The 12,975-nt window shown below is 31.7% G+C and overlaps 1 protein-coding gene across 3 annotated transcripts in view; it reads right to left on the reverse strand.

Moving 5' to 3' along the window:
- Window positions 1-12,975, reverse strand: part of Ncam2 (neural cell adhesion molecule 2) — a 448,375-nt gene that overhangs the window by 396,972 nt on the left and 38,428 nt on the right. The gene's annotated exons all lie outside the window — the stretch shown is intronic.

Below are 12,975 nucleotides of genomic sequence, written 5' to 3' on the forward strand. Positions count from 1 at the left end.
CCCACCTTACCACCTTCATTATTCTGTTATCAAAGACAGAGCCAATTTAGCTCATGACTTTGTGAAGTTTCAATATATATTTCTTCCCATTGTTTATAAATACAAATCATAGATTTATTCATGAGTTAATGTATTATTTAATACAGATAAATTTTACAGGTAGGGGATTTACATGCCTGAAGCTACACTAAAACAAATTGTCATGAAGAAAGCCAATATGAGCTCTAATGTATTTCCTGAAAATTTCACACCTTTCAAAATCTGCCATAGTTTCTCCCCCATATTCTTGATTTCAAAAATATGACTAGTAATTGGCAATAAAATGTTTTGCACATTATTCAGCTAACATTTGTTGTTGATCAAACTATTTTTACCATTCTATCTTACAGTAATTTTATTGTCAATTTAGTCAAGATTTTGAAACATCAGAGGGAGAAAACAAAGTATCAAAAGCAAGTTATGATTTAATAATTATAAAATATTGCAGTATTAGCCATTATTTTAATTTTTCCTACTTTTTTAGCTAGGACTCAGACTCACAACCTTGCACTTGCCCAGCAGGCACTTATGCCGCTGAGCTAAACCCCCAGCCCAATTTTCCTAAATTTTTATTTCATGGGGCATATAGCTGAATTCTACTCTAAGAGGACAAGCTATTATCACAAATGTTAGACCCAGGCAGAGTGGTAATTCTCTTTTCAGCTTCTCCACAATGCATGTGAATTACTCTCTGTTTTTACTTTCTGCCCTCATTTCACTGTTTTCTTTGTCTATGGATTCCCAGTACCCTTTCTCTCCGCTACCACTGTCAATTATTACTTTTTTAGAGTTACTGTGTCTCATACCTATTTATATATTCATTTACATGAATTTTGACACTTATTAAAATACTTTTTCTGTGACTATTAATTTATTGAATTATATCTTTAATGCTTTCCAAGATTTTTCCAGGAAGTGCTTCTAACATCCATCAATCTATAACACCTATCTTCCTACCATCTCTCTCCCTCCCTACTTACATATCTGCTCTATTAGATACACTGTCTTATACATATCAAATATAGATATATTTTTATACCCTGTTGTAGCTTTAATCATAGAATAGTTTGGTGGTAATTGTTCATTAGTGTCATTGCTGTGAATTGCAAACTGATGGATCCACTTAAATATAATTCAAATGCTAGATCTGAGAAAATTATTTTCTGAAATTAATACGTCCTGAAAATTTGTAACATTAGCTTCAATTCATAGAATATCCTTTGGAAAATAACTTTCTTGATTTACCATTATTCCTTTATTTATAATACCAAAAAGTGATTTACTGGACTCACCACTTTTATTTTCTCCCAGGAAAACAAGTAAGTAAAGTTTTATGAATAACTGCCTTATTATGTTTCATTTGTTCCATAGGTGGCACTCACAGGAGTGGAAAATGATTTTTGTAAATTATTCCAAGGTGTATGAGTTTAACATTACCATATTTTCCCATACCAGACAGCAATATCACCATTCACTTTGCCATTGAGCCTAAAAACATTAGCATGCAAACATCCAATCCTTATTTCCAGTGTACACGCATACTGTCCGTTTAGCTTACACAAACACACAGATGCTCTCCCTCTATATTGCTAGACTATTCAATTTAGTGATGGTAATTGCAGAATAATGTGCTTTAGGTGTAGCAAAAAAAGATTTAAAAATTACAGTATGCTGTAAAAACGGTGGTCAACTGAATCTTACTATATAAAGAAGTTTTCGCAGATGAAATATCATTATACGTATATTTGGAGGATCAGAAAATTTTCTATGCATACAGAAAAGAAGATGTAAATAAGGAAAGTAAATGTTAATCTCTGGTTCTGTTTTATTTAACTTTTTTATCTCTACTTCTAAAGAATTTATTTTATCACATATTGCTTTTCCACATTTAGCAATAACAGCATCATGTTATTTACCAGCCCTTTATTTTTTTTTTTTTGCCTACATTTCAACTTAAGAATTTCTCAAAAATCCTTTCTTCAAGAAGGTTCATGGAGAAGTGCTTCAGTGTGTGGAACATTTGGAGAATTATCACCAGATAATAAAGCTTACTTACACCAAAGATGTGCCCTATACTCTTGCATATAAAGAAGAGAATAAGACCTCTTGTGGTTTGTAATTATTAGACTACACTGGTACCATAGTTAAGAAAAGAGGAAAGAGCAGTTTGGGGCCAGGGATTGCCCTATGCTAGCATGCTTGCTTAACAAGTTTGAGGACCTGGGTTCCATCTCCAGCACCAAGAAAAATGAATTAATTGATTAAAAGTTGAAACAACATTAATAATTATGTTACTTCACTACTAACTGTCCTTTATAAGTTTCCAGGTTGAATAAACATTTTATTCATATATAACTTACATTTGCCCTCCCCGAATGTTACCTGATACTATAAAACATTGGTCATCTACATCTTTCTTGGTTTATGTGTCTTTATGATGTAAATTATATCCTCCTCATCTTTTATCTCCATCTTGAGTCATAATACACTACACAATGATTGCCAAAAAGAAATACAATAAACCAACATCAATTAAAGATGAAAGGTTTCCAATATTCCAAATATAGTAAGCTCTAAACAGTAGCTAAAGCAATCAGTTCCTTTTTCCTTTCTAATACATTTTTAGAAGAAATTCATCTTGTGTTTATCTGACTGCGGTTAAATTGATAACAATATTTAATACAACCACTTCCAATTCTACAGCTTTATTTGATGGGTTCTACTCATTGAAACAGCTAAAGGAAAATGAGCACTGGTAAGATCATTTAAAGTGAAAATAAGTAGACACAAAAAGACAGATAAGAACAAGCTTTACATTTTTATCTGGGTGTTTCTTAGAGATCTACTGCAGGTTGATAACACTTTTCCTTTTATTCAGCAGATAACAAAGTGCTTGTTCTCTAGCACACACTGTGGCATACAAATATTTCAGGAGCATGAAATAGAAGCGTTTGCTGAATATCCTACCTTGATCAGTTTATTTCTCTACGTGGCAAGTACCGCTCATCCCAACAAAAAGCACAAAAGATCAATTTAAAACCTATTTAAAATATTAGAGTAAAATTGCATTTCTTATCATGGTGGTTTATGTTTGCCAACAATGTAGTGCTCTAAAGCAAAGGTACTCTCTTAAAATTCCTAGCTTCCTCCTTTCATCCCCTCAAAACTTAACTTTTCATCACAAATTCATGATTCTTGGTTCAAACTACCTGTGTTACGCTATAACATTTGGTAGCAGAACTATGCATAGTCTGTGCTAATAAAATAAAATCCTATACATATGAAAATCATATGTATGCAAGTGAATTGAAACCAAATTTTAATTAAAATATTTCTTAAAATATAACAGTAGAAGCTATTAAACTGTATATCTGTCATCATGATGACTTGAAGAGAATCACTATTTATCTTTATCTGGTTGTTTCTACAGTTAGGATAATAACTTTACATTTCAAGTAATAATCACTGTTAGGACATAAAATTCTATGTATAAAAGTTACCAAGACAGGTTGTACAATGATTTTTTCATACTGATCCTAAATTCAGTAGGTGCTGACCTCATAGAAAGGTTATTATATATAAACTTACACATGGAAGAAAAATAAAATGATCCATTTTTTGGACCCTGTCTGAACTCAATACATTGAAAACTCTGACAGGAAATACATATTCCACTTTAACTTGGTTAAAATGGAAATAGACTACAGTACGTGGTCTATTTCAGAATATGTACCATTTCTATTTTCATATTGGTCTAATTTACTCAAGAGACCTATTGGAATCATTTCTTTAACCATGATTATGGTGAGGAGTGTTTTGAATAGGTATAGATAGTTTTATAGAAATTTATTCTATCCTATATTTTTAAGGCAGAAATTGTAAACGTGAAAACCAATTATATTTTATGATAGCATCTATACGAATTAATATTTTACAAGAATTCATCAGCAAAAGATGAATTCTTACAGTATTTTAAATTCTTCCAAACCGCATAGAGAACCACAAAGAGAAATGTCCAAATTATATATAGAATATCCCAAGAGGAAATATTGTCCTTGTGTCCCTAATTTGAAATTCATTCACTGATCATAGGGACAATAAAACAAGGACACTCCCTGCTCAGTAAATCTGCAGACAGGTCATAGAGGCATCTGTTCTCCATATACTTATTTAATGAGGTCATTTGGTACACATAGCATACATTGGAGAGTACTTAATTTTTAGTAGGATCATTAATCCAGCTAAGAGTTAGTGAATTAAAATGATCTTTGTATTGAAATAGAAGACTGCTTGGTCCGATTTGCCCAAATTTATTCACATAAACTCTTACACATAAACTGTTTAGTAAATGTTTAATAATAAATAAATAAATAAATAAATAATCCAGTCATATGATCTCACCCCAATATTTAAGCACTTTTGTAATCTTGGAAAGTAAGTAGGACTCAACTGATTTAATAGTCATCGTCCGTGATTTGAGACTTTGATAAAATCTACTGTATATTGATTATATGAATAACCTTTCAAGTAGTTACTACTAATAACAAAATGTATTTACATGAGTAGAAATGCTTTGTAAAGAAAATTTACCCACTCAGAAATGAGCATAAAATGTGTTTATGCAATGCCACATGCCTTATGTGTATTCATGATGTACTGTTGTTTTAGGCAATTATTGTGATCCACAAATTAGACATTTAAAAAACAATAATGCTTGAGCTTTTTAAGGCTGGCACTCACCTTAAAGTGAAAAAAAAAAAAAAACCAGTAGGCTTTTCATGGTAATTTTATATTAAGTGGAACTAAAGGAAAAGCACTGTTTGTCTACAATGTCAATAATTTTCCATTATTTGGAAGTGAGATGCCTATCTGTGAAAGTGATAGCGATGTAATTTTGCTGCCACAGGCATTTATCAGATCCGATACCTAGCAGTGCCACCCATAAATGCTATAACAAACTACAAACTATTTCCTGAGACGGATATTATTCAGTTTTGTGTAATATCATACAGGGTTTTACTGCCAGAAGCTTTCATATGAAATTCTCATAAAAGTAGTAATTTGGCAAAAAATCTAACCTTGGGAAAAAGTAGTGAGTCCAGTGGACCTTACAGAATCTTATTCCAGCAGCCATTCCTGCAGCTAGGGGCACCACGCATAAACAAAGTGGAAGATAGGACGCTTGTGCAGATGAAAGGAAATGTATATCTAGAATCCATAACTGGGCTGTAAGAAGACATCAGTACTAGTGAATGGCACAATTTTCAATGAGTTCTGAGACAGAAACTTTGGAGAAAAAAAGAATCTACAAAGATTTCTGTAAAGTACATACAATAAAGTCCTTAGGTAAAAATTATCATAAAGACAATTTGCCTCTCTGCCCTCCGGATTAAGAGGGATCTGTATCTGAATTAGTCACAATTCTGAACCTGCCCTTAAAGGCCAGTGTAATCCTGCTCATCCCTATTCCTCAATCTCATTTTCACTAAGCTAAACCAATTCAAAACTAATTTTATTTTCAACAAGTGCTGAACTCTCACAACTCAAGGCTTTTACTGGCTTTGTTCTTCGAGATTTATGTCCCCCTAATTTTTGAAAAGAATACACTGGAATCTGACAGGGTTCAGTCACTTCCAGTATGTCCAAACCTAAACAATGTTACTGCTCCTGTTTCCCTCAATTTTGCTGTCACTGTGGCTGTTACCAAAACGTATTAAGAGTTCAAGTGCCTTGAATTCACAGCAAGATCAGAAAACACTATTGATGTAAAAAATCATTTTTTATTATTTTACCCCTAGGAGTCAGCAATATGACTAATATCTAGTATGATGTTAATAAATGTAAAGAATACAAAAAGTACTAATTTGAACGTTGAAACTAACAATACATTCAATGATCTTAGAATATAAAAGTACTTTGCATCCACTAAGAATAGTCCATTCACTAAGGGGTTTACTATTGTTTCTGACAAGTAATTTTATTTACTGTTTTTAGACTTCCAAATCATAATTTTAATTAGGCATTAACACTGTAAAGATACTGTTCTGACTTGAGGGGCAATTGTAAGATTGAAGACTAAATCACAAAGATTTTCCTAAAGTTGTTTACAAGTACCATAGAATTTATATTGCCAGTTGCAGGTGAAACAAAATAGTAAAGTAAAACAGACTTCAGATTAACAATAAACCAATGAAGATATCTGTTTCTGAAAAGTTTCTATTTTCTTTGAGAGATTTTCCCCAATAGATATTTCAGTAGAATACATTCCCTACAAAGACACTTACAATATAAGTAGTTCATATTCTTCAAATGCAACAATGTATTTTATTTTATACATGTATTACATATTATTATCTTTCTTGCTGTTTAATGTAAATAAAATTTTCTATGCTATGAAAATAAGAAAATTTTGTTTCCTAGAAATGAATACATTACATACTGTCAATCACAGATACGTGGGTTTTCTTTTCTAGGCCTCTCTATTAGGATAAACATTGAAAACAGCCAATACATACTTGTCTCTCAAAACACTCAGTGGTTATTATACTAGTATTACAGAGCTGCCATCACATTTCATGACAGACTCTTCATGAAACAAGGGAAATGTGTCTCAGATTTCTCACAAAAGTCTCACATCAAATGATCAATAAGATTCTGTTTACCCAATCCTCAACTACTTAATTTTTTTTGTATTTACTGCAGTTTTTTTTTTCCTAGTACGCCAACCTAACTTCAGGTAACTTGTACTGTGAATTGTTTTATAACACTTTAATCAATGTATCAAAGAAGATCTTTAATATTATAAAGGTATTCTCCATTCTTGAACTGATAATTTAAATATCCTTTTAAACAATTGGGTTTTTTTTTGTTGTTGTTGTTTGTTTGTTTTTCAATATTATAGTGGTTTTAGGCCTTTAAGGCTTTCTGGGGGAAGTGGTTAAGGAACAGGCAGATGCTGAATATATAGAAAAGATGGACTCTATAAATTAAAACAAAAAGAAACTATTTCATTCAATCTATTAAAAAGGTTTTATAATGTCAATGCAATAAAGAGAAGAAAAAAATGACAATCAAGAGGTTGGTTTCTTTACTATTACACAATTCCAGTTTGATTATGAAAGGGTACTATTCTCAGATTTCCAGGATTCTCTTGACATCCTCACTGTTATATATTTGTTTGTTTTTAGTTTGAAAATGTTTAATGTCACAAAACTGCGTGACTTTGCACAAACAGCAACAATTCCACAGCGCAATGTGACAGAAGGGTTCTGATCCTCTTTGTCTTCAGGAGTATTTTATGGCCTCAGACAGCAGAGCTCACTTAACTTTTTTCCTGTAGAAGTAACAATAGGACTTTTGTGATCAAAACAACAAATATCTCTGTCATTTGTTTTCCAAAGGCAACTATCCATTTAGTTCAATGTATCTCTGCAGGAATTTATGTGACTTGACAAACAAACAAGACAAATGGGCAACATAACCTTACAAATAAAATAACACTACACTATTCACGAAAACAAAGCAAAAAAGTAAAATCAACCACCACACCAATATGACTTGGCATTTCATAATGTTTGTCACATTACCTCAAAATGATTTCCAGTGAACAGTACTGATCAAAGCATTTGCTACTAGAAAGTTACATGAAAAAAGACAACTCCCTTACTCCATGTTTAGAATACAAATCATACCAGTATTTCATAGTATTTGAATAAAACACTACATGTAGGCTACTGTCTCTCCATTATTCTGTCACTCTGCATAAGCACAGTAGTTCATTTCATACAAATAAAAACTTTAGGCTGGGTGTGGTGGTGCCTGTCTGTATTCCCAGCACTTGGGAAGATGAGGCAGGATTGCTATGAATTTAAGGTACACAGCAAAGCCCTGTTTAAAAAAAAAAAAAAAAAAAATTCTCACCAGAGAAAAACCTATTAATTGACTACAAAGCTACTGCTAAAATGAATTACCTTAAGAAAACATGTATTATTTTGCCACCTACTTATCCTAATGGGTTTCTATGGCCATAGAATATGTAATGTGCATTTAGAGATGTTTCAGCACAGTAATAATGGTATTAAGGCCAATAATTATGTATCGTGTGTTACGCCAACATTGTATCTTTATAATCTTCTCTTCCAATTCTCACATCATGTCTCTAAGTTAGACTCTCCATCATCATGGTGATTTTACAAAGGAGAAAATTAAAAGTTAGAAAGTGGAAATTACAGCTACTAAGTGATGAGGTAATTAGTCTAACTTAATTCCATACGGTATCCAATCACTACGCTCTAATGTGAGTCCTAATTACCCCAATAGTCTTTACATATCACCAAAGACATCTTTGCCGCCTAACAATTCATTAAACTGCAAACAAATTATTAAGTTAGAGAAGACAGTGGTCAGTAGGACCGCGCTCAGGGCTGTTCACATTCCCCATCATTACTCTCCACCCAAACAGTAATACATTAGCACACTATACTGTCCTTGAGTAACAGCAATGGTGCAAGTAGCTCACAATTTACTTCCTACTAGAAATAACTACTTGCTCAACCAAGAGAGATAATAAACTGACTTTTAAAAAACCATCCTTCTAAGGTATCTGTGGACAATATCACATACGCGCACACAGGCATGGACGTCCACTCACACACAAATTATTTAAATTATTTCAAAGGATGGTCAGTCAGGGTTGAAAAGTATGTTTTGATAACAGCTAACTAATGGCTTTGTTATTTTAATATCTTTCCTTAGTTTATCTAGGAATATCACATACTTAAAGAAGTTTGGTTGTCTCAAAATAGATGTTCAAAACCAAAATGCCACGCCTGTATTTCCCTCCTTTAGCTGACATTTTTAAGATTTATTTTCCTCCAAAATATTTGTAACACATATTTTTCCTATGGACATTAAGGAGAAAACCACCACGTTTGCGTCTTAAGCAATATCTTCATTTAAAAAAAAAATCAATCCTAGAAAGTGTTTAACCACAAAGACTTCTGAGGCAGAAGTAGCATCATGGATAATGTTTTTAGGGTTAGGAAAGCAGAACCTAAAAATGTTTAAGAACTTTTTGACTTGTTCAAGTTTTTCTGTGTTTCCACACACTCGAAGTTCTGCTTAAAATTACCATTCAGAAACTAAGTATAAAATCTCACTTGAATTCATTTTGACCAAAAAAAAAAATTATTTGTCAAATTTTGAATTCATTGTGTTTTATAACTAAAGATGGGATCTGAGTTGGAATTTGCTCCTGCAATCACCCCTAACAAGTTGCTAGATACAGAATTATGTGAAGACATTCATTCATCTCATATTTCATAACTGCCCTATTTATTTCTAATTATGTTCATGCTTGCAGGAGGAGCATTTAAATTTTGCAATTACTAAATATTTAAAATTATTAAAATGTGAAGATATTCAAATATATAAATTATAAATTGCATATGCTTTTGCATTTTCACTTAAGTTATTATGTCTGGCAACTCACTTTAGTAGGTATTATCCAATCTGTGATTACAAACTGTGCCATTAAATACTGTTCTACTCATTCTGAGGTAGTACATGAGTTTATGACCTGCATATCTTCATGTATTAAGGCATAGTTACAATCTAACATTTTATATAAATGTTTTATACTGCAAGGTATATACAGTGGTAAGATTCACAAATTGAGGTAAAAGTCCAGGGTCTTTTGAGATGTAATGTGGACCAAGCAATGGAAGTGTCAAAGATCATCAGAATTAACAAGGAGAAGAGATAAACGTTTAAGAATGCCAATTTAAACCCAATTTACAGAAATAATTAATACTCTAATCAGAAAAATGTAAAAAATCAAATGTTGCTATTTAAAAATAGTAGTGAAATGAGCATCTTTTGTTTAATGAGCATACGAGAAAAACCAAAGATGTAATGATAAAAAGGAAACGAGGACAAACAAAACTCACTCGCTCAAATGAATATACTCATGACAGGCAATTAGAAAAAATGTGTGGGGTATTAGGAATGATATTAAGAGATAAACACATGCAAATTTTATTTGATAATATACATAAATAAGGTCATATAAAATATGAAAAATTGATATATTTAACATGAAAAAGTTCACAAGTCAACTTCGCAGTTCAAAACTTCTACATAGTGAAAAACACGTAAAATTAAGTTTAAATTAGCTGGGGATATAATGAGTCACAGAGAACATTCTGGCTTTGATCCTCTCTGCTACCAAAAATTTTTTTACAAAGCAAGAAATCAGCTGATCTTGCTGGTGTAGGCCTGTAAAGCCAGCAATCTATGACTGTCTCAAATTTGAGCGCAGGCTGGAAAACTTGGTGACTTCACAAGATCCAATTTGAAAACAAAAAATGTAACATAATAAATATTTCAAAAGAGCCGGGGCTATAACTCACTACGAAAGTGCTGAAGGACCTGGGTTCTTTTCTCAAAATGTTTTAAATAAAAAGGAAATCAGTTTAAAATGGCAACACCAACTCCACGTTTCATAAGCAATCTTTATCACAACTTTCTGCTCTACATTTTGCTCTACCAAAGTTTTCTTTTTTTCTTTTTTTGTAATTTACACAATTACGTAATACTATACTACCTTCCCTTAGAAATGTAAATACAAATCTTTAAAATAAAATGTTATTGTTAATACAGAAAACATAAAAGAGAAAAAGTTACTAACCACTCTTATACTTTTTCAAAGTTATATAATGCAAACTCAACTGCCCTGTCAACATTTGTCACACAATCATCCTGCAAATTTATTCAAGAAAAGTATTCAAATTTTTAATCACATCCTATTAAAGTACGTTTAATTCTCTAGAATAATTATGAATGCAGAATTTATTATCTTTTTGTAACTATTAATAAGACAGTTGTAAATAAAATAAATTATACAGAGAATTATAGGAAAATGAGTAAATGGAGAAAAACAGTAAAGACACTGCTGAGGCGAGGGAAAATATAGGCAAACGGACAAAAGAAACCTTTAAAATTGGCTCACTGAACATTAAATATCTTTGTTAAATTTTAATACTTTTAATGAGCCTTGAATTCTTTGCTAAATCATCTAATATTATATCCATTTATTTTTGTTTAGAGAAAACAAAATAAACAGGATATTACATGATGATTTATTTTCTAATTATAGCAGAAAGCCCAGATGGAGCATAAATTGGACTCATTAAAAGGTTTCAGATCTGTCTGAACTTGCCTGCTAACAGGGCTGTGGTGGGTTCAGAGGCCTGTCTGCCTAAGGGCTGATGTGTTTCTGGGAAAGAATTAATTCCAAGGAAATGCAGCATATGGATCCAGAAGAAGAGATGCTATTGAAAAGCTATGTACTATGGAATGTTCTTAGATTCTTCTATAACCTAGGCCCTATAGAATCTGTGGTACATGCTACAGAGAACAATAGTACAAGTCATACCTGAAATAGAATATGGAATACAACCTGTGAAAAATAAAGGAAAAAGAACGTGATCAGTTTTACTCCCCACAATAGAGCCCACTAAGGTAAGGGTTAAAAGATAAACTGCCTGACACTAGGAACAATGCGGTAGGAAATGGTCTCTGAAATCAATCCTGAGTTATTAATTCTATTATATCTTAGCTGCAGAAAGTAACACAATAGGAAATTAGAAATAAGTTTACTATGAAGGATACAAGAATTATATGAGAATCTAAAATTATGACTTGCAAGAGATATGGGTTACTGAAATTACAGAACAGTAATTGTAGCCAAATTCACAGAAACATCTGCTTGCTTTTCTACACAACAGTGTTTGCCATGGCTTTTTACAGCACGAGATACCACAAGGTGCAGAAGTTACAATGCTGAATCCAAACACACAGAGCAATACAAATTAACGTGCCTTCATTATTCCAAGCAACATGTTGAGACATGGGGGATCTCTTAACACTCAAAGGGCTTTTGTTAAAGTGGAGACTTGTTCCCACTAACGACTTGTTTCTTTCCAAATTACTACATAAGAAGCAAAATTCAGATCTTAGCACCTGAAAATCAGTTTTAAATGATAGGCCAGAAGAAAAAAGTGAAAAAAATAGCAATTTCAAATAGAAAAACTCGTGTGAATGTTGCCATAGAGTCTTTTCTTATAATGGAAATTCACTTAATATATTTCTATTTTCTAAATCTTTTACTATTAAAACATTTAACAGTAAAGTTTATATTAAATTAAAAATATATAAACTTTTCTAATTTTAAGTTCTTTATATTTTATAAGGAATGGTTACTGTATGAAAGATCTCAGGTTAATAAAAATTAAACCAAATCGAATACATGATTAAATAGATTTGAAAGACAAAAAAATCTGTAGTTTCCTACTTCTCTAAATGATTGGTAATGAGATCTAATGGCAGACAAAAAACAATGCATAATAGATTGGTAAATGTTGATTTCATTTGTTTCAGTAACATGATTTGAGGTTTTCTGTATATCAGTTTGATATTTTCTAAAATTGTATCAGTTTTGTTTCTAAAATTTTAATATAAGTTTCCATTACATATTAAATCTTATTATTAGAATATGTTTTCAGTAACTCCTATGAGGCTGAATAGTTTTTAGAGTTTTTGTTTGTTTCTTTCACCAACATATCTATACTTTCAGTCAGTATGAAATAAACAAGCAAAAAAAAAAAAAAAAAGAAAAGAAAACCTGTCTATTTATTTCTGCTGCTCATTAAACATCTGCTCATTAGCCACCTCCTGGTTAATGAATACTTAGAATCTAAATAGCAACCCATTAGCGAAACTAGTTTCATTTACAAGCATATTTTCTACTTTCCAAACAATTTCAACTTTAAAAATATGTATTTAGCCAAAATTCATTTAATTGTATCAAAGAAATCACTGAAGAATCACAAATATTGTCTTAATTGCTTCAGTAAAAATAAAAATTTCTTCAATGCA

The sequence above is a fragment of the Cavia porcellus genome, unplaced genomic scaffold (assembly GCF_034190915.1).
Source record: "Cavia porcellus strain 051 isolate PalLab524CR breed Dunkin Hartley unplaced genomic scaffold, mCavPor4.1 scaffold_15, whole genome shotgun sequence".
NCBI classification, from domain to species: Eukaryota; Metazoa; Chordata; class Mammalia; order Rodentia; family Caviidae; genus Cavia; species Cavia porcellus.